Below are 24,053 nucleotides of genomic sequence, written 5' to 3'. Positions count from 1 at the left end.
CCCTGTATATAAGCCATCTGGATTGTACATATTTCTATTTCTTACTTTTTTTATTTCTTATTTTTATTTTGTTTTTTATTGTGTGCGACACAAGTACACTTGCACCCTAATCCTATTTATCTTGATATACTGTATATACCTGGATATATTGTATATATATATTGCTTATTCTTAATGTACCTTTTTCCTCCCTGTTTGCACCTTCTGTAACTTTTACTCTACTTCAAAAAAAACTTAAGACTTAAAAATGGAAAAATGCTCTATATTATTTTTATATTTTTTATTCAAAAATTCAATTTATAACATGGATGCATAAAAAACTGCTTTTTATTTCAGTATTAAATTCTGTTTATAGTAACTGATTATAATTAAAAATGTCTCCGGACCTTTACTGGTTAATGATTTTCTTTATTCGGACCCCGCTGATTTTTAATTGGTTACCCCTGTTCTATTCTATTCTATGTTTTAAATTTCATTTTATTGTTGAGAGATATGGATCACAAAATAAAGAACAAAATCCTGGATATATGCAGCTGAAATTACCTTCTTAGTAGGCTGCGGCTTGTAGAACAGCTGCATTTCTACCACATTTAGAGAACTCAGCAGAAATGGTTCTGGCATGTGACGAGGATGTCTTCTTGGTGTTTCTCTTTGGAGGTTTTTCTTGGCACAATTGGAGGAGAGTCCTCTGTATTCTGGGTGATGTTCTTCAGAATGAGCTCTAGAGAGGGAGGTCTTGGCTTCCCTCTTGAACCTGTTGGAAACCTAACTTTTCCTTTTCCTTGCCATCACTCCATGTGTTCATGTTATGATCATTTAAAACCTTAAGGTTCTCTAACGGAGGGCAGCGGTGAACTCAGGAAAGTCAAATGATTATCATGCATAGCTTCATATCTCACTGCTCACTTTCCCATGAGTACTACCAAAGCTGAGCTGATTATCTAATCTATTACAGAGCATTTGAATATTTTTAAGCCATTTACACAAAGATCTGCAGGTCCGATACTGTGACAATAATTGGAAGCAAGGAAGTCCTGAATTTGATGCAGCCTCTAGTATCTTTCTGAAAGGGGTTGGCACCTCTCTGTGGGTTCTCTCTGGGCGTCACCCCACATTCCAAAACAATGACAGTTGAGGTTAACTGGTTATTGATCCTGTTTATCTCCGTAATGCATTATGATTGTTGACCTTTAGGGTGTGCAGACCTCTTAGCCAATGACAGGTGGAGCTAGGCATTAGTTCCCATAAAAACTAACTTATCCCTGTTACTGTGCAAGGTCAAGCGACTGTCCAGACAGACTGATGGATTGTGAAAGTTTAATTCAATTAAATTCAGTTTATTTCTATATCGCCAATTCACAACACGTCATCTCAAGGCAGTTTCCAGTTCACCAGATCATCCAGTCAGATTGATTCAAAGTTTTCTATCTAAGGAAAACCAGCTGATTGCATCGACTCATTGACTCTTCAGCAATTCCTTACACTAAGCATGCTTATAGCGACAGTGGAGAGGAAAAACTCCCTTTGAACAGGAAGAAACCTCCAGCAGAACCAGGCTCAGTGTGAGCGGCCATCTGCTGAGGCCGACTGGGGTTCAAGGAGACAGAAGCAGAGAAACAAATAGGCAACTGTAAAAGGCGGAAACACACAACCAGGCAGACGAGCTCCGAGCCAGCTCCCATGTCAGAGGATGAAGAGAGCACATCCAGCCAGTCACAGTCAGAGAAACAGGACTACACTGAAAAACAGGCCAAGCTCCAACATCTAGAAACAAAGGTGTTGATGGCAGCAGAACAGCTGATATTTCTCTCCAGGATGGAGTTGCAGCCAAACAGGAACAGACCAGATGAAGCTACTATGAGAAAAAGCAGAGAGAGCAGAACGTTAGAGATTGAACTAACAGAGCATTTAGGGCATAATGTAACAGAAGACATAAGTGACTGCATAGTGAACAAATTTTTATCAAACCTTTTGGTTTAACTAAGCTTATATTGATCAATGCCTTTATTGTGCATATTTATTTGTTGAGGTAAGGGCAGGGTTAGGGTAGGCTGGAGAGGTTTGTGTTTAAATGCACATACATGTAATATGTACATCCTGATAGTACAGGACGTACATATTATATCTCTGTGCTAAGTAAAAAAAATGATCTGCGCTATATACAACTATGTGTGGTTTCAAATTTTAAGAGTAGCACAGCTGCCATTCAGTAGTCTTAACTTTGAAACATCTGGATTTCATCCAGTAGCCCAAATATTTTTACATTTAAAGACTTTTTCTTGGCCTTATTTATGGATCTGGGTTCTGGAAGTGACCACTTCCAGAGGGCATAAAGCCATAAGGTCTAAAGTCTCTGTAAGCTCTAAGGTTCATCCTTCATTGGCTGTGAAGAAGAGCTAAAAGCAAGCTGTGACATGCCACCTTCTTGTTGTTTTCACAACACTAAAACTCACAGCTGATTGTGATTTTAGAGATTGTAATCTGTTTTCTGTTTGTTGGAGACTTTCTGCTGGGCTTAGCTAGTTACAGATGCGTTTACTGAGTGTCTATTTGGGATGCGGATTCAGCAGCAGCTAAGGAAGTAAACCAAATGATTGCATGTCAGACTTCATGTAAAATATAATGAAAAAATGAATGTTAGAGTTGGTCCATCTTTTAGAAAATATTTAAGATTTCCACCGAACTTGATTCTTTTTGTTGTTGCTGTTTTTTTAACCAGTCCTGTTATTCTAACCTTCAGTCAAATGCCCATTCCTCCATCTACATTGGTCTTTCAAAACTTGTCACACTTCTGTAAAATGTCCCCATTTTTTCATGTTACTAGAAAAATAAAAAGGCAAAGATTTTCTGCCAGACTGATAGTTAAACATCACTGAAAAGTGGAAGAAACTTGATATGTGGTTTTCTAAATTCAGCAGAAAAAAATCGGCAGAGCGTTGCATGCAGTTGTATTTGGGGAATTCCTGAATTAGTCTAGTCCAGTCTTTTTCTTAATAACAAAGAAAAAAGCATCTACAGATACATGTGTGTAGACTGCATCTCCTCAATAATCCAGATGTTCTGTGAGGACATCAGAGGTTTCATGCTTTTGAGGTTTTTATTTGTTAAAAATGGTAAAAACGTGTTTAATTTTCTTTCCACTTCATAGTTATGCAAAGCTTTGAGTTGAAACATCACATGAAAACCCGTCAAAACTACTAACTAAGGCACGCATCAGCCTGAAGTGACCCTAATTTATCTGTTTTTTTCATAGTTGTCTGAACAACACAGATCCGTTTTTTTTCCAATGCAACCCAGACCACTTGCTCTTTGGTCCTGAATCTGATACAAATCTCATCTTTTCAAATGCGACCTTAGTTTTAACGGCCAAGTTGCATTCATCTAGCCCCGTGAGACCGTCCTGATCTCGCGAGCTTTCAAGATTTCCCTCGCTAATCAGTCTGGAGACTATCCGTTGAAGAAAATTTGGAGCCGTTCACCAAAGGAACGTCAAATCAGCGTTGGCTTTGAGGCGGGTTGAGGTGCACTGCAAAAATGATCTCAAAATGAGTAAAAATGTCTTAAATTAAGGGTATGTACCCTTAATTTGAGCAGGTAAATAAGATGATTTGCCAATGGAATGAGTATTTTTACTCTTAAAATAAGGTATCTAGATAAAATGCACTTGAAATAAGACAATATAATTGTTTTTTCTTATTTTAAGCGTAAATTGTCTTGTTCCATTGGCAAAATGTCTCACTTAAATCCTTAATTCAAGAAAAAATGCACTAATTTTAAGAAGAAATTACTTATTTAGATTTCATTTTTTTGCAGTGTGTGACGCAACGAGAAGCGCGAGAGTTCAGGCTAAAGAACATGGCAGCTTCAGCCGATGAAACTAGCGTTAGCGTGGCTATCGAGCAAGTTTTATCGGAATTACAGAGTATTTCTTCAATGAAAGAAGAGCAAAACACTGCTCCGGAGGCTTTTCTCAGAGGAAAAGATGTTTTTGCTCTTCTCCCGACTGGTTTCAGCAAGAGTAGCCTGGCTGTTAGTACGTCATATGCTTGGTTGATCTGATTGGTTTATTTGGCCCGTCTATTACCAACATAGGCCAATCAGCTAACCAGTATTTTCGCCCCTTCCCAAAATTACTTCAACCGAAGGTTTCCAGATGGATATGCGGAGCAAATCCATCTAGCGGAGTCAGGGTAGAATTCATCAGACATGAATGTCATTAATACTCAACAAAGGTCAATATTCTGCGTCTTGCTATGCAGAAGTGGGAAGAAAAACAACAACCATGGTGGACGATGATGTGCAGAGCAGTCTTTTTTTTTTTAACCATCTTGAAAAGATTGAGTTTTTAAGTTTGGGAAAGATCGCTAGATGAGCTCCAGCACTAACATCCTTGTTTACTGCCATAAATACAGTGCACCCTTGCTTTTGATGTCAATGCATCCTCTACTGCGCACACTTGCGTTGTATGAATGCAGTTCAAACAAGAGATCACATACAAGACGCATATATTTGGAAATGTGAACAGCAGTGCAAAAAAAATGGATTTCACAAAAAAAAAATCAAAATTGAGCATTACAGGAATAGTACACCCAAAACATGATTAGCCTTCATTTTCTACTCACCCCCATGCTGAACAACACTCTGGAGTACTTTTTTGATATCTCAAATGCATCTGGAGATCTGGGAGGCTTCTTGCTGTCTGCTTACATTCAAATAATGGAGGTCTATGGCGCCCGAGGCAGAAAGGTCCATAAAAGTCCACAAAAAAACGTGTCAATATTCCTCCATACTGCTCGTCCAATGTATTCCAAGTGTCCTGAGTGGGTAGCGTCCAGAATTAACTCGAAACGAAGTCATTTAGAGTGTTTTTAGAGCATAAACAGTAGTGTATAGGATTTTCTAAAGGCGCGTTCACGAGTCTACGGAAACCGCGGCAGACCAAACCAGATGAAAGTGCGCATTCAGCTCGGCAAAGAACTCATACTCTTCCTCAACACTGAAGTCCTCAGACATTTTTCTTTCGTTGTTTCTTTCTTTGCACAGGTAAACAGCACATTTCTTCTTCTACGCTTGCATTATTGGCAGAGCAGACGCTGAATGCGCACTTTCATCTGGTTTGGTCTGCCGCGGTTTCCGTAGACTCGAACGCGCTTTTAGGAAATCCTATACACTACTGTTTATGCTCTAAAAACATTCTAAATGACTTCGAGTAAATTATGGACGCTACCCACTCAGGACACTTGGAATACATTGGACGAGCAGTATGGAGGAATATTGACACGCTTTTTGTGGTCTTTTATGGACCTTTCTGCCTCGGGCGCCATAGACCTCCATTATTTGAATGTCAGCAGACAGCAAGAAGCCTCCCAGATCTCCAGATGCATTTGAGATATCAAAAAAGTACTCCAGAGACTTCCGGTTATGGCGGCCATTTGAAAGGACGTGCCTTTACCGCTCTGCTGTTCCAGTCAAAGAATTTATCTAAAACTCCTCCCTTCAGAACGAACTAACTGACAAATGAACGCGCGAGTTCGGAATAATGCCTAAAGCAGCAAAAACATCCCAAGACGTAAGTGAAAAGGCGAAACAACATAAGCTAACAGAATACCATCTTCGAGGTGAAATGCAGAAAGCTAATGCTGGTTCCTGCTCGGCTCTGATGGCTGCCGCAGACAGAGAAGAGAACCCGAAGTCTCAAAGCAGCAAGGTGGACGAAATACTTTCTGTTGTTAATTCGATTCAGAAAGATTTCTCCTCTAGATTCGACGAAGTTCTGGGCTCCATCGACAGCGTAAGAAAAGAGATAAACGACTGTACACAACGAATCACAGAAACCGAAACACGTATTTCTGATGCGGAAAGTGAGATAGAAACGCTACGAACTAAGGTGGTTGCGTTAGAGTCCAAGAAGAAGGACTTGGAAGATAAAGTTACGGATCTGGAGGCTAGATCGAGACAAAACAACCTAAGGCTTATCGGACTGCCGGAGGGAGCAGAAGGGCAGAATCCATGTGAGTTCCTAGAGAAGTGGTTGCCGGAGACCCTCGGTGTTGGAGCTGTGGCCGTGGAAAGAGCGCATCGACTTGGAGCCCGGAGAGACAACACCGCAACGCCTCGCACTTTAATAATAAGATTTCTCAGCTACAAGGATAAGCAGCTTATTGCTCTAGCATCAAGAGCTAATACTGAAATTCGCTACCAGAATCATCAAATCCGGTTCTACCCAGATACAGCGACGGGTCTTTTCCAGCTTCGAAAGCAGTTTGACCCGATACGCACGGAGCTACGCAAACTGGGACTACGCCACGGGGTGGCTCACCCAGCCAAGCTGCTGGTGACTTATCAGGACCGAACTCATGCTTTCAAAACAGCAGCGGCTGCACGTGAGTTTTTACAGAAAATCCAGAAGAAAACCAACGAGGAGGTGACTATGGGTTAAAAATGCCATATATGGTTTCTTAAGTTAACAATTTGTGGCTTCCTATAACCTTTTTGATGCCATTATCGTTCAGTTGTATTGGTGATGGAACAGGAGGGTTTTATTAAGAATACATTTACTTCTGCTTAGATATGGCAAAGGGAAAAGTGCACATACCGGTTGATGTCCATACTAATAAGTTCGATCTCGTGAGCAAATATATGGAAGAGTAAGTTACTGTTATACATAGTGAACAGCATCGGTAATAAAACTTTTATTTTGGTTATTGAGTGGTTAGACTGCTCCTCACTGCGTGTGGGTCGGTCACACGTGATAGCGGGAGGTGTACGGAGGGGGGAGGGAGTCCCTCGGTTGGACTTGGGATGGGAATCTGGGTTTAGGGGTTATGTTGTGAGTTCTGTTCTGTTGTTTAAGCTTCTCAAATGTTCATGTTTGTATGGGGTAAACTTTGCTTTGTATTTCTTCTCCATTTCTGGTAATTTGGTGGATCTTGCATGTCGCAAGCCTTAAATCTTAAGATAGTTACATGGAACTGCAGGGGCCTACAAGGTTTAAAAAAGGTCAAACAAGTCATTAATAAACTGCAAGATCTGAATTCCAGAATAGTATTTCTACAGGAGACGCACCTTGTGGAAAAAGATGAGGGGCGGGTCAGGAGGAGGTGGCGAGGCAATGTATTCACTTCAGCATTTTCTTCTCGAGCCAGAGGAGTTATGACTCTTATCCATGAATCTGTCCCATTTCCTGTAAACAATGTTATCAAGGATAAGCAGGGTAGATACTTGATAGTTCAGGGCTCTTTACTATTGGAAAAACTTAACTTAGTTAATGTTTATGGCCCTAACACAAACGATCCTGGGTTTTTTCAAAACTTGTTCCTCTTACTTTCATCATTGCAGGGGCGTTTTGTGATTGCAGGGGATTTTAATTGTACTCTTATGCCAGAAATAGATAGATCCACAGGGGCATATCTGACACATAACACCTGTAGAACAACTATACAGTTGTTTATGAAAACTCTTAGACTGGTAGACATCTTTAGGGAACTTCAGCAACAAACCAGAGCCTACTCATGTTATTCGGCAACATTTCAGTCTTACTCGCGAATAGATTATTTTTTAATTTCATCAGAACTAATATCAAAAATTCAAAACTGTACGTATGGAAACATAGTGATTTCAGATCATGCTCCATGTTGTCTGAGCTACTGTGATAAGAATCTTACCAGGGATCCCCCTAAATGGCGCTTTCAGCATAAATGGTTGCAGGATGAGGATTTTGTTAAATATATAGGACAACAAATTGATGAGTTCTTTCAGTTTAACACAAATCAAACAACAGCATGCATCAGATGGGAAGCCTTTAAAGCGTTTATTAGAGGCCATATTATTAGCTTTACAGGCAATAAGTCCAAGGAAGCCAAAACTAAAAGGCAGCACCTAGAAAATAAAATAAAAAACATTCAGGAGAGGGTTTTTCAAACAAATGATACTGAATTGAAAAAACAGCTGTTGATTCTCAGAGCAGAATATGAAAAAATGTCCTGTCTTAGAGCTGCATCCAGTCTCTTAAGATTGAAGCAAAATTTTTACGAACAGGGGGACAAGGCTGGAAAACTTCTAGCTTGGCAGATTAAACAGCTTGAAACAAAAACCTCGATTACATCAATTGAAACACAGGATGAAACTCTAATAGATCCGAGGGATATTAATAATGCTTTTAAAGATTATTATCAGAAATTATATGACTCTAAAGGACAGTTAGACCAAGTGGAATTAGACAAGTTTTTGGGTAGACTATATATTCCAGTCATTGCAGAAGATTGTAGAGTAAACTTAAATATGGAAATAAATAAAGAGGAATTAGCACAGGCCATTAATGGGATGAAATCTGGCAAGCAACCAGGACCTGATGGTATCCCCATTGACTTTTACAAAAAATTTAGGGACAAATTGCTCTGTCCCCTTCTAGACATGTTCATGGAGTCATTTGAAAAGGGAACCTTGCCTCCCTCTTTAATTCGGGCTCTAATTATTCTTCTGCCAAAACCTGGTAAACCTCCCAATAAATGTGAAAACCTGAGACCCATCAGCCTACTTAACTCTGATCTCAAAATCATTTGTAAACTATTGGCATTTCGACTGCAAAAAATCTTACCAGATATTATTAATAAAGATCAAAATGGATTTGTGGTTGGGAGGCAAGGATACCACAATATTAGAAGGGTCCTGAATATTATTTGGTTAAAAAAGAACGCTAAAGACACAGCTCTTCTTTCAGTGGACGCAGAGAAGGCTTTTGATAGGGTTGAATGGCCCTATCTTTTTAACATATTGGAAAGATTGAATTGTGGTAGTAACTTTATTAAATGGGTTAAAATAGTATATAATAAACCAACTGCGGAAATAGTATCAAATAAAATATTTTCAAGAGCGATTCAAATCAGGAAGGGTTGTCGTCAGGGATGCCCTCTCTCTCCTTTATTGTTCACACTAGCAATCGAGCCTTTGGCATCAGCTATCCGTCTCAATCCACAAATCTCTGGGATCACCGTGGGTCCCACAGAGCACAAAATATCTCTATTCGCTGATGATGTTATTTTATTCCTAACAGATCTAAAAAACTCAATTCCAGCGGTGTTGGAAGTGATCCAGGAATTTGGGAAGGTCTCTGGCTACAGAGTAAATAATACAAAATCCTCTTTTCTGGCATTAAATCTAGGTGAAAGGATTAACCCCATCAGTGAGATTAAGCAATTTAAAGTAGTGGAACATTTCACATATCTGGGTGTTCAGATTTTTCCAGAACTACAACAGGTGGTCAAATCCAATTACGAACTCTTAATGAAAACAATAGCTGCCTCAATTGACAACTGGACATCTATGCCTATATCCATATTGGGAAGAATTAATGTCCTGAAAATGAATATACTTCCAAAGCTATTATACCTCTTTCAAAGCATTCCACTGCCGCCTCCTCCTGAACTATTCAATTGGCTAAAAAAAAACATTTTGGCTTTTGTGTGGAATAATGGAAAGCCTTGGCTACGCCTCTCGCTGCTTTATTTACCATTTGAAAGAGGGGGGTTAAAGTGTCCCAACTTTAAATTTTATTACTGGGCCACTCAGTTAAGGACTATTATGTTCTATTTTACAGATAAAAATAATCCTCACTGGGTAGAAATGGAGTCCCAAAATTTAAGTTTAGCTCTTCCATTGTTCATATACTCTGACACATCAACGAAGTTAAAGAAACGCACTACAAATCCCATTCTGAAAAACATGTTAAAAATTTGGCAGGACGTTAGAAATTACCTTGCGGAGCCAAACAACATATCCCAATTTAGCCCAATATGGGGTAATCAGCTGTTTGCTCCAGGTAGAGCGGATGGAACCTTTAGGCTTTGGGCGCTGCAAGGTTTAAAAACTGTTGGTGACCTTTACCCATCAAATTCTGATATATTTTTGTCATTTGCAGAGCTACAAACCAAATTCAATCTGGATAAAAAACATTACTTCAAATTTCTTCAGATAAGAAGCTTTGTTAAAGCTAATTACAACAACCTTAACAAGCCCCCTCTTACGTTACTTGAAAAATTAATGACTCGGAATAAATCAAGGAAGGGCATCATTTCAGATTTTTATAATGTGCTGGTTTCTAACTCATTAGAGGACTCAAACAATAAGCTTATAAACTGGAATTTGGACCTATCATCAAATATCAGTGAACAGGATTGGGAAAAGGCTTGCATTAAAATTCACACAATGTCCATAAGCAGTCGTCTTAGAATCCTACAATTTAAATGGCTAATGCGTATCTATGTTACACCTGTGCATTTAAATAAATACAATAATAACATCCCAGATCTGTGTGTAAAATGTAATTCTAAAGGGACTCTGATACACTGCATGTGGGAATGCAGACAAATCAAAGCATTTTGGACAGAGGTGAAAGATATAATTGAAAATAATATCTTAAAGCAAGTTCCACTGGATTCTAAATTGTTCCTGCTAGCTTTATTCCCTGGGAAACATAACTTTAGTAAATCAGAATGCACTTTCATAGATATAAGCTCATTGGCTGCAAAAAAATGTATTGCTTTGACTTGGAAAAATATCAATAGACCTAGTGTCACGCAGTGGTTAAAACAGATGGCGTCTAATTTGCCGCTAGAAAGAATAACATATATTAGGAAATCCAAAGGGCATCTTTTTGAGAGGATTTGGGGGCCTTTCATTAATTTTATTAAGGACTTAGACTTGACAGAGGGTTTGTTTGAGTTCTGATTTGCCAGAACCTGTGGTGTGCCATGTTGTATAGATGTGTATAATTATATCTGACCAATTTGTAATCTGTGTGAATACCCCAGTTTTTGAGAAGCTGTGTTCTTTGTTTTGTTTTTTTGTTGTTGTTGTATTTATTTTTCTGGATTGAGTAAAATAATTTTTGTCATGTAATGACTACAAAGAGAACCTGTTCAAATAACTACATGCTTGTATTTCCGAAGTGTAAAAACTCAATAAAAATATGTTGGTAAAAAAAAAAAAGTACTCCAGAGTGTTGTTCAGCATGGGGGTGAGTAGAAAATGAAGGCTAATCATGTTTTGGGTGTACTATTCCTTTAAGGCCTGCAGTGTGAACGTAGCCTTACTTAAGACATTTCAAATAGTATGAATACAAGAGATGGACCAATTTTTTCCAATCCAATCGGATACCGATACATGGGCTGAACATACCAGCCAATAACCAATACCAATACAATACTACTGTTGAATAAATTAACCTTATTCCTTGTCATGTGATTAATGGCATCATAATTATTAATGTCATAAATTTGTCTTCATGAAGTGTAAGTCTCTAGATAACTGTAACAGTACATAACGAGCAAGAGGTATGTACGCCATATATTTTCTGACCTGTTTAACCACCTAAAAATGGTTTTCTGAAAAAAAGCCATTTAGATCTGCATCAGCTTTTCATTACACCTCTAAAGTAAGACATCCTCTTGGGAAAATGGATAACAATTTTGTTTTTCCTCTTCTCAGGCTATAAGCCACTTTATAAAAGAAAATCTGCATTAAAATGAACTGTAAGAAGATGGTCACAGGAAGCTGAAGAAGCCCTGCAGGGTTGCGTTGTGGCTACAGACTGGGATGCTCTGTATCAGCCACATGGAGAGGACATGAATGCAATGACTGGAAAAAAAAAAAAAAAAGCATCCTGGCTATTTTCTTGATGTCCATCTATTTGATTGTGGATAGAAATATTTGTGTTAGAAGATAGACATTTTTTTAAAACATTAAATAGTCAACATAGAGCTTCTGATAACAGACGGAACAGCCTGAAAATCTGTTTTCCACACACTTCCAGGTCGCCTACACATTCATTCTATAAGATACTTATAACAGATGTTTCCTAGTTTAAAGATTACATAAACAACATAATTCTGAAAACTTTTAACATATAATTAAAAGGGTAAAAGTTGGCACAAAAAAATATAGGGTTAAAACAAAGGGCTGGTCCAAACTTAGAAACAAAGGAAGCATTGAATATGTAATGTGAGCAGCTTTCTGGTGTTTTTATCAGTGACTGAATAGAGTCACCTTAACAGCTGCAGGGGAAAAAAAGCTCCCTGGAGTTTCTCATCCAGCTGTCCAACCTTCATCCCATGTGGACCCTAGGTTAGAGTAGATATGCAGATGGAAACTGGTTAGGGAACAAAATCCTGGTTATAGGGTTAAAGAAAATGGCAGCTGTGTTGGATAAAGCAAAAATAAAAACAAAAAAAATATTTTTTCAAAAAAGATGTAACTCTGTGAATGAATCCCAAGAAAAGTTTTTAAATAAACTTCACTGGAAAAAATTTAATTCTAGATAAGCCATTTTTTCTTAAAATAAGTGCATTTGTTCTTGGATTGAGGAGGTAAAAGAGACATTTTGCCAATGGAACAAGACAATTTACACCTAAAATAAGAAAACACAACTGCATTGTCTCATTCCCAGTGCATATTATCTAATTATCTTCTTTTAAGAGTAAAAACTCTCATTCCATTGGCAAACTATCTCATTTACAAGCTTAAATTAAGGGTAAATGCACTTTATTTAAGAAATGTTTACCTATTTGTAGATCATTTTTCCAGTGATATAATTGCCCTCCTCCAAAAAAAACACTTGTTAGTCATTAAGATAAATAAATCTTTAATTGCAGAAGCTGGATATTGTACTGAAAGGGCATTTAGGGATATCATGTTTAGGTCAGTCCTGACACCAAGATCAGTACCTGTCAGGAGTGTGAAAACACAAAATTAGAGCAGTAAAAGTGGAATAAGTACTCTGGATGTACTGTGGGTGCAAAGCAGAACGGTCAAAGATCCCTCGCTATTTGCTCCAGCCTTGTGGAGAAGTTGTAGGAGAAGACTAACCACCGTCCTGTTGGGTCTGTACAGATGTTAACAGCACAAAGGCCAATTAACCTGACTCCGCCAGATGGATTTGCTCCGCATATCCATCTGGAAACCTTCCATTTAAGTAATTTTGGGAAGGGGCGAAAATACTGGTTAGCTGATTGACCTATGTTGGTGATAGACGGGCCAAATAAACCAATCAGATCAACAAAGCATATGACGTACTAACAGAGCGACGACGAAGAGGAGCCAATTGATAGATCAAACTTTTGCCGAAACCAGTCGGGAGAAGAGCAAAAACATCTTTTCCTCTGAGAAAAGCCTCCAGAGCAGTGTTTTGCTCTTCTTTCAGTGAAGAAATACTCTGTAATTCCGATAAAACTTGCTCGATAGCCTAGTTTCATCGGCTGAAGCCGTCATGTTCTTTAGACTGAACTGTCGAGCTTCTCGTTGCGTCACACCTCAACCCGCCTCAAAGCCAACGCTGATTGGACGTTCGTTTGGTGAACGGCTCCAAATTTTCTTCAACGGAGAGTCTCCAGACTGATTAGCGAGTGAAATCTTGAAAGCTCGCGAGATCAGGATGGTCTCACGAGGCTACGGGCCAATAGGGGAAGTACACAACTGTACCAAAAAAAAAATTAAATACAATCCACTGCACTGCAAGTTTTGAGGATGTTTCGGTTCCCATCAAAGAAGCTTTTTCGATTCAAAATGTCAGGAATAGTGTAGAGTTTGAGGCTTTATACAGTAGCCCAACAAAGCCTTGTTTTTGCTTTGAAAACATGCAAATTGAAAGGGAAGAAGGGGTCCACCCCTTTGGAATGGGGGTCCTTTGGCTTCTTTTGTTAGCCACATTTTTATTGTCATTACTCTGTCACAAGTTAACAAAATTAACTCTCTGCATGTAGCCTATCCCCTTGGGGGCAGTGGGCTGCCATTGTTGCTCAGGGAGCCAGAGTATCCATGGGGCTTGAACTCAGAACCTCAGGATTCAAAGGCTGCCCCTATGCCGCCACTCCCTAAAGCAGGCATTAGCGTGAAGGGTCTTGCCTAAGGAGCTAATTCCCCCCAGCTGGGGAACGAACCCCAGCTTCCTGATTGAAGGACCTGTGACTTGTCTTATTTGTACCGTGCCTTTTTTAACATGAATTAGTACTTTGAGACGTGAAAAGGTTAGTGTGCTTCAAATCTGTGCTTGTTTCAAATTGACCTTTAGAATCAGTTTATTATATTTATTTTGTCTTAAAGCATAGACTATGTTTGAGCTACATTATCCCTTTCATTGACTCAAAACCTTTCAGGTTTAGCAAGATTGATGACCAACACTTAATACGTACTCCTCACACAATGACCCCAATCTCATGATCATATCTGAGGGGGTAACACGTATATCAATCATTACTCAATCGGCTTTTGTCAACTGCAAAGTAATCCCAAAGACAGCCTGGGGCTGACAAGAGGACAGCAGCAGCTGCACATGTGCAAAAGTGTATCTAGCATTGCATTTGAGGGAATATTTGATTTGGAAAAAAGCCAGCTTCTCTGCAGGAAACCTTCCCGCACATCTATCTACCTCTTACTCATGAGATGGTTTTTAACAGGCTCCCCCTAAAGGATCTTTTTCAACCCCTCTGCCCACACATCTCTCCTTTTTTATAAATCACAAGCTCTCCCTCCAGCTCTATTCCCTTATGCATAAACCCTGCCCTAGTTAGCCACGTAACTGTAGCTTATCTTCTTTCAACTCCCAACACTGACATTGAAATGAAAAAAATATATATATATATTTTATTCTTTCCAAATATGCATAATGCAATATGTTGAGAGAAACTTCATTATTAATCTTTTGTTTTCCAGCAGAAAGTTTTATTCATTCTGTGACTGAAAAGAGGCACAAAAGTATTCCTATTGAAACCTTTTTGAATTTTGTTACATTTCATACACAAACCTGAGGATGGTTTATTTTCTGAAAGTTATATCAGAGACCAAGTTATGCAAAGAATTCAAATGGATGGAACTGGTGTAGCTTTTCCAGTGTGACCAGGGCCCCTTACTGCCTCTCTGATTAGTGCTCTTCTAGCCCTGCCAGTCAGTTTAGTTGGACCTCCATGCCCTGGTAGGTCTGCAGGCGGTTCATCCTTTTTCAATGTTGAGAGCTCTGGGGAAAAACTGAATGTCTGGAGGATTTTTTTTTAGAACTTAGCCCTAATCTATACCTCCCCCAAACCTTATCCCTGTCCCATTTCAAAAACCTTGAATACCCATGAAAACATAACATGTATTGCCAGTCCTCAGATAACCCAACTGAGATGATATCCTGGCCAAAGGAAGAGAGGAGAGAAGGTCTCACAGTCAAAGTGCCAGACACCACCATCAGTGGTTAAGAACGATGAGGCTAAGATTGTCTAAGACAGCCACTTGACACAAGAAGGTACAAGAAGAAGTTTAGAAATACAAAAGGCTCAAAGACAAAATTAGAGAAGCTGCTAAAAGTTGAGGTCCAATTAGTGGCAGTCGTCATCTGTGTACAATCACTTAGAGAATGGCTACAACAGAATCCAGAGATCTCAATCCAGAGGAGCAAACACCAAGAACAGCTAAGATCTTGTGTATAACATTCAAGCTCCCGGTCCTTTTGGTAAAGGACCTGACATTAAAATGGAACAAAGTAGTTGGGTAGGGCAGGTGGGAAGATGTTTATACATGAGAGAACTGGAACCATGAAAGAGCTACTTGAAGTATATGTTGGGTTCAATTGGTGACAATATACTTGCGTATCCTGCGTCAGCATAGATGGCTAAGGGTTTAGGAAAGAATCATCTCCTGTCCTGTATAAAAAACTCCAATATCTTATTGAGGGTTTGATAGGGTTTGTGTTGTGAATTGAAATTTAATTATATAACCAAAGTTAATTTTTGGGCCACAATTCTGAAATTTTCGCTAGGTACAAAGAGATTAGCAAGCCACTAGATGTGGAACTCGGTGACCCCATTGGGATCTGTTTTATTTATTTTCAGATAGAACTTGGGTAATGGTGCAATGAATAGGACCAGTTTCAAATATTTGAAAGTTTAGAGTTTTTAAACTGTTGAGGTATCTGCGAGATGCTCTCAAGACCCAGATTTCAGGCAGACAGACTGAAGTGATTTGTAAAAAGCATTTATTAAAAACATCTTCGGCTCAGCAGCCGGGACTAGATGGCTGAAATCTCTGCAGAGGGAAAACTCAGATCAGTGACCACAAAATTCTGACAGAGGACGATAGTGAGCGTGTGAGTTCAGTCTGAGCCAAGAGGAAGGAGTGGAATGAAGCCACATGATTTTCCACACCATCCGTCGGACGCCGCCCAAAGATTTGCAGGAGTAGAAGCAAATGGTTCGGTGGAGTCGACCGACGAGCAGAAGCCAGCAGACAAGGAAGAGCACGAGTTTCCGTAAGGAAAAGCCAGAGCAGAAGTCCAGGCCAGAAGATCAGAGATCCAAAGAGGTACCGTAGGGATATCAAAGCCGGGGTCGGGAGACAGATCCAAGGTCGTGAGCAGGCAGAATCCATTAGAGGTCCAAAGACAGGTCAGGCATCAGAACAGGGGCAGGCAAACTAAGAGATCCAGGCGCAAAAACTAGTTAGGATCGGGAAATAAGAATAAACACGCTGGGTACACTAGAGAACTCTCACCTACGGCTCGAATAATCTGGCACTGATGGCTGGGACCAAGTAGCCTTGTGAGACCATCCTGATCTCGCGAACTTTCAAGGTTTCACTCGCTAATCAGTCTGGAGACTCTCCGTTGAAGAAAATTTGGAGCCGTTCACCAAACGAACGTCCAATCAGCGTTGGCTTTGAGGTGGGTTGAGGTGTGACGCAACGAGAAGCACGACAGTTCAGTCTAAAGAACATGGCGGCTTCAGCCGATGAAACTAGCGTTAGCGTGGCTATCGAGCAAGTTTGATCGGAATTACAGAGTATTTCTTCTCTGAAAGAAGAGTAAAACACTGCTCTGGAGGCTTTTCTCAGAGGAAAAGATGTTTTTGCTCTTCTCCCAACTGGTTTCGGCAAGAGTAGCCTGGCTGTTAGTACGTCATATGCTTCGTTGATCTGATTGGTTTATTTGGCCCGTCTATCACCAACATAGGCCAATCAGCTAACCAGTATTTTTGCCCCTTCCCAAAATTACTTCAACGGAAGGTTTCCAGATGGATATGCGGTGGATGAAATAAACCATTAATCCAGTCATCAGTGCCAAGATAATGACAGATGTATTCTATTTATAACACCTCTGTGTGTTCGGCTGTTTGTCAAAATCAATTAAATACCAACTTGACCAAAATAAAGGATTTGTCCAGATCTGACTTATAAAGTAAAACTAACTCTAAATTGCTCAAATATAACATTAGTCAGAAAGCTTAGACCAGTGTAACCAGACAAAATCCACAAAGTTTAAAAGAACATAAGGTTGGAGAAATCAGAGGTAACAGCTGGTCATATGCAGGAAGTGCAGAGAAATCACCTGTTTTCTGGCCTTTTACCGCCCCTACATAGATTAGTCTCCACATATGTTGTTGTGCTACACAGAATATCCTTTCTATGAACATATATCCATCAACCAAAGCAAAAGTTCTGCAGAGTTGTGACAGCAGATTATCTGGACCATTGGTCAACCCTCTGAACCACAGTTTCAGATCTGTTTCATTAGGAATGGCTCAGACAGGATTGAGCTATGGCTGCAACAGATGGTACAACCGGCTACTTGGCTACTTCTCCTGACCTGCCACACCAGAGGAACTCCACCAGGAGAGCGTAACAAACTGAAGCCCCCCCCCCAGAGCAGGCGCCCCAGTGTACCATGTGCTCCCATTACTCAACTTTGACTCGTTGCTCCTTGTCGGAAAAGTGTTTTCAAACAGTCGCAGGTCTATTTCATCGGGGTTATTCATATTTTACAGAGAGGAAATCTTGGTTTAATTTTCTGATCTACATTCTTTACTTTTAATTGTATTTCTTTTTTTTTTTCTCCACTTTATTTTTATAGATTTTCTACAGGTATATAACAAAAACATGACAATGATTAATGTCCTTTAGTGAATCCTTTAGCATTTGTCACAAAAAACAACAAACAACAAAAAAAAACAACAACAAAAAAGCATTAGACAAACAATAAATAATATTATATAAAAATAATTTGTTCATTTACACTTTGGACATACTGAAAGTAAAAAAAAAAAAAAAAAACACACTTTATGGAGTTTCAACCAATCAATTAGGAGTGTCCACACCTTTATTCATAACAAATGAGATAAAGTAGAACAAAGAAAAGAGGGGGGGATAGGGGTTCTTTATGGCTTCAATTGTTCTAAAATGGGTTTCCAAATTTTGTAATATTTTTGAGGACAGTTTATTAAATCAAATCTAATTTTTTCTATGTGCAAGATTCCTGTAAATTCCTTGATCCAAGATTCAAAATTAGGTGGTCTGTCAGCCTTCCACTGCTTTAATATGCATCTTGTGGCTATCATCATGCCATAGGAGACCACTGTTGTTACATCACGACCCAATTTGTTAAGAGTGTCCGAGACACCAAAGAGGGCTGTTTCTGGATCGGGTTTTATGTTAACTTTAAGGGCGCGAGAGTACCATTCAAATATAAAATTGATGTGCTAATGTGCTGTCCCATATTTTACATCTGTCACAGAGAGGTGATGTTTGTGGGAAAATTTTGTTTAACCTTGTTTTTGAGTAATGTAACCTATGAACTACTTTATATTCTATTACTTGCAATCTTGAGTTCACTGAGCAATAGTGTATGTCACCCCAGTGCCCTGCTCCATACATCGTCTTTGATTGTAATATTGAGATCCTCCTCCCACTTTTGCTTTATATTTAACGTTTAACATTCAGACTTACTTAAAAAATAGCCGACCAATGAAGAAATTAAACCCTTGGACTCTGGTGGGCCGAGCATGATTTTGAACAAATCATTATCCAAAGGGAGAGAGTCAAAATTTGGCAAATTATCCCTAACATAATTTCTTAATTGTAAAAATCTAAAAAAATGACTCTTAGGTAGACTGTATTTTACCTCTAATTGTTCAAAAGAACAGAATTTTTTATTTATATATACGTCTTTGATTGACACTATACCTTTACGGGACCATTCTCTAAAAACGGCATTTGTAAACGACGGAGGAAATGCATGATTATGCCATATTGGAGCATGAATGGACAGATTAGGAAGTTGGCAATATTTTCAAATCTGTAACCAAATTTTCTCACATTGCTGTATGATAAAATGTTCTCCTCGTGTAGAGGTCCGGGGTCTTGGTGATGCAAAAAGAAGTGCCTGAAGAGATGATTTTGGAACTGAGCTATGTTCTATTGTTAGCAAAGATGGGACATTTTATGAAGTAGAAAGTAGAAGTTTTAATTGTATTTCTAATAAATTTTTCTCCCAATAATGGATATTGGAATTTACTGAAGTATTTCTAATTTAGAAAATAAATAAGCTTATATGGGCAGCACGTTGGTATAGTTTGCAAAGCAGCAAGAAGGTTCTGGGTTCGATTCACGGCACAGGGATTTTCTCGTTGCAGTTTGCATGTTCTCCCCATGCATGTGTGGCTTCCTCCCATGGTCTAAAAACGTAACAGTTAGGTTAATTAGCATCTCTGAGCTGTGTTTTTGCAGGGTTGTGTGTCTCTGTGTTGCTACACTCTGGACTGGCGTTCTGTCCAGGGTGTACGTCGCCTCTCGCCAATCCTGCAGACTGCTAGAAAGACTCACTGGCCCCACCACGATACTGACAGAATAACTTGGAGAAGATGGATGGATGGAAATTAGTCTATATTTCACAAGCATCCCCCCAACAGATAACAGAATGAGTCAAATAAGGAAAAATGAGTGCAATATATGATAAGCAAAGCTTACATCATATATATAATAACAAGGTTAACTTTGACATTTATACATTTAAATCACTGATGTATATGTTCCAGTTTGTGCTTTCATCAACAGAAAATAATCTCTCCTAAATCCAAAGATATATAAAATGGGGATTTCCTCCACAATTTAATAACATACAAAATATTGTAGTATTTTTTTAATATATTAAGATTTCATTTACATTCAACTGTGCTTTTAATCCTTCTCAAACCAACTTCAATCATATTCAAAATATGTCATGTCAAATATTCACCAGAGTAGTTTAACTTGGTGTTGTGTGCAAACAGAATCAATTAGATATGTTTGGTGAAACATTGAACATGATAATAAAACCAATATTACTATTTTCTTCTAATCTGAATTTTTTCCTTTATGAAGAAGGCTGGAAGTTTACTTTAAGTACTTAGTGTGAACTTATTTTTTCATTATCGTTTCTTATCAAATCATTTCCTTTTTTGCTTGTATATTATTTATGAACTCGCTAAATTCCTATATTACTTTTTTTGTGGCTTTAAATATCAAATTAACCTTTTTTTGTATTTATATTCAGCCTCATTATTTCCTGATTTTTAAGCAGCTTTTTGTTGTTTTGTTGACACTTTTGTCTCTCTAAAGGCATTAAATGTCATGTTGGGGTCTAATCTTCTAACCCACATGCAGAAACACTCAAGAGACAGGAAAAGAGTTAAAAGGTTTATTGACAATGTTTTCTGAGAAATGTGAACGGGGTCTTGGTTCGTCAGCTGGTCACGGGAGGGAAGCCACTAGAGAAGGACAGATCGGTTAGAGTGGATCCAGGAAACTTGCTGTTTAACGGTGGTTTGGGTTAATACCTGCTCAGGGGGTATTCAGACCGGTAGGGGGGGAACCTTGAGGGTCCAGAGGCTGATCGGCAGGCTGAGGGCTGAGGGCAGAGGTGGAGACGGAGGCGGAGGGCAGACAGGCAGGTTCCACGCAGCGAGAGTTTTCTCCAGGAGTTGACTGATCACCAGATATGTCAGGATCTGAGAGGCAGAAGAACACAGAGTCAGAGAGGGTCTCAAAATATCAGGAAAACAGATCAGAGTTAGCTGGCTCAGGTTTGGTGGTACCATTACTGGCAAACACTCTGGCAGGGAAGTGTCAGCCTCTTCCTCCTTAAGAAGGCCTCCAGATGAGCAGATGGGAAACAGGTGTGCAGAAGTCAGCTCACGCCCTCAGGAGGAAGATCTCAGGCTCCCTCTGGTGGAGAAAGGTTGACAAGCCTCCAGATCCCAACATTAAAGAATCCTTTTGTTATCCATCGTTTATTTTTGTAAACATAATTATCAGTTTTTGTCATATAAGCTCTGCAGTATTGTCATAATGTGGTGGTTTTCCCTATTTGGTACTCTGAGTTTTTAGCTTCATTTATCGGTTCTTCTGTTTTGTTGATCTTTGGTTTATTTTCCATTATATTCAAGCAGTCTAGTTACTCTCTGTTGCCCCCTTGTTTCCTTTCCACTTGGCTTCCTTCTAGTTAGTTCCACTCACACCTGCTCCATATTCAGCTCATTAGTCCATCCTCACTAGAAAAACAATAAGTAAAAAGTTCTTAAATTAAGTGTATTTACTCCCAATTTGAGTAGGTAAATGAAATAGTTTGCCAATGGAATGAGTATCTTTACTCTTAAAATAAGATATTTAGATAATATGCACTTAAAATAACACAAATCAATTATGTTTTCTTATTTTAAGTGTACATTGTCCTGTTCCATTGGCAAAATGTCTCTTTTACCCCCTCAATCCAAGAACAAAAGCACTTATCTTAAGAAAAAATGACTTGTCTGGATTTCAATTTTTTCCAGTGCTTTGTTCTGTTCCCCTTACATACTCCACCTCTGCAGTCACTCAGTGCTGGTTCCCTGATTATGTTCTTTTGTTGTTCCCGTTTTTTTTTTTATTATTATTTTTGGTTGTCTGCCTTTGTTTTTTTAATTAAATCTACAATATTCACCTCTGCCTCCTGGTCTCTGCATTTGGGTCCTCAACCAACCGCAATACAAATCGTGACACATTGGCTCTGTTTGAAGGCCAGATTCGAAGGATGATTACATCATAGCGTGGAGCAGAGGTCCGGGTTGGAGTCCAAGACTCATTATGCGGCGACAAATGCGTCCTTCTTTTTGCCCGATTTGAAGGATGGGTCCGTTGTATCCTTTCTATCCTTGGTTATCCCAGGATTCATTGCGAGTCCAAGCATCCCGGCTGCCCCATGCTTAGAGGAATTGGCTATCCCACTGTCTGATAAAGTTTTCCTACTAGGAGCTTTACATTTCAAAGCTGTACTCATATATGGTGCAACTTAACCTATTTTAGGTTCCATTCAAACAATTTATCTTCATCTGTTTTGAATTCAGTCACATCATCATCATTAAACACCATTTCTGAATCTTCAATAGAAAAAGAAAAAATCAAATAAATAGTTAAAAGCCCAATAATACATGTCACCTTCAACCTCAATATGGATCAATGGAAACTTCTGACCTCAGTTCAACGCGCTGGGTACAGCTTTCAACTATGAAACAAAATAGAGCTTTAGAGTTCATAAGGGTGCTATGATATTGCAGTAAAAGTTGATATTTTCCTTTTAATCCACAGTTCACAGACTTGAGGGTGGCACAAATTACTCTGGCCCTTGGAAGTGAAATCTGTTTCATATAAGAGTGAAAAGAAAGCCGAGGACTTGTGTGAAGACGGCTTTGAAGTGGGCAGAAATCCCAAACCTCATCTGAAATTCCTCTCTTCCCTTAGTAGGAGAGCTTTGGAAGAAGGCAGGGGGGGGGGGGGATGACAATTCCCCACTGCCAAACCACTCTCCTGCTCCACTTTAAATCAACTATGCATCTTTGTTATATTCTTTGCCCTCACCTTTTTTTTCTTCTCTCCATTTCAACCATCTCCACTGATTAGACTGTGAGCGGGGGGGGGGGGGGGGGGGGGGGGGGGGAGTGAGAAGGATAAATTATGTCACTTGTCAGGGAGTCAAAATGAAGATTTAAATTTAGCTCGATGGAGCTAAATTTGTTATAAGAAAAGCAATACTTATATTCCTTCCAGCATACTGAAGCACATATTGGTGTGATGGACAAATAAAAAATAACAAGCTTGTTTTAATTATTAAAAGTTATTAATTAAAAATGTGTTTTATTATTCAAACACAGGAGCACCGGATGTTCTAATAAAAAAAAAATAAAAAATCTACCAGTAACTTTTTTTAGGCCCAGTCTCTCTGGCTAGGGTGAGATGGCCTCCTGGACTGCACAGGACAAAAAAAGAAGAAAACAGAGAAATGATTTTATTTAGCTATCTGTCAGATGTCAGATGGGTTTTCTATTACTGAACTCCGGCAAAGTTGAGGTCACAAGCAATAGGAGCTTTATGGCAGGTGAGGGCAGGAACCAGTTTGTGGTATTCCTTGGTATTAAAATCTAACTTTGTCTTCATGGGGAGCTTTTAATCTGCATATAGGCCATTTAAAGAGCCTGAGATGGATATTTGGGCATCTTTAAAGAAGATGACATAGAAGCACTAGTTGCACAAGCAACAAATGAGGACAACATTCTGTACTCTGTAACATTAAACCTCAAATGTGAGCTGAGGGAGGCTGAGAAGGAGGCTATCATGAGCTCTATCTGCTCTAAGAAAACATTCAGCCTAGCTCTGCTACGGTCAAAAAGCAATGCTCAGAAGGTCATTTAGATTTCAAAGTGGTTACTTTCTGTGTTATCAGCACTTGACGAAGTAGCATACAGTTATATTGTATTAATATTTGTTAATAAAAGAAAAAAAAAAGATTTGTTTTACAAATGTGAATGCCTTTATTGTCCCACAATTGTAACCTCTGCATTTAACCCATCCCCTTTGGGAGCATTGGGCTGCCATTGTGCAGCGCCTTGGGAGCAGTTTGAGGTTATTTGCTCAGGAACCCAGAGTGCAGGCTGTGGGGATCAATCCTGGTACTTGCAACCTTCTCAGAGGACAAGCGCACTGCTCTAACCACTAGGCCAACACTCTATATAACCAAATAGCTAAAGCCAAACTAGCCACCAAAACAAAAACTATGCTTACGGTACATTTATTTAGTGTAGAATAGCCCCGTCTTTTTTTATTTCTCAAACAAGCTGAAGCATTCTGGACTGCTTCATAAGGTTATAAACACAACAAAATTATAGCCTTAATGTTTTGCTCATTCCTTTCCTTGAAAGATGGTCTAAATGGTGCAATGAGAACCCAAACCACATGTTTTTAAA

This window comes from Cyprinodon tularosa, unplaced genomic scaffold (assembly GCF_016077235.1).
Source record: "Cyprinodon tularosa strain WSP-4 unplaced genomic scaffold, ASM1607723v1 ctg28, whole genome shotgun sequence".
NCBI lineage: Eukaryota > Metazoa > Chordata > Actinopteri > Cyprinodontiformes > Cyprinodontidae > Cyprinodon > Cyprinodon tularosa.
Note: the sequence above shows the minus strand (reverse complement) of the source record.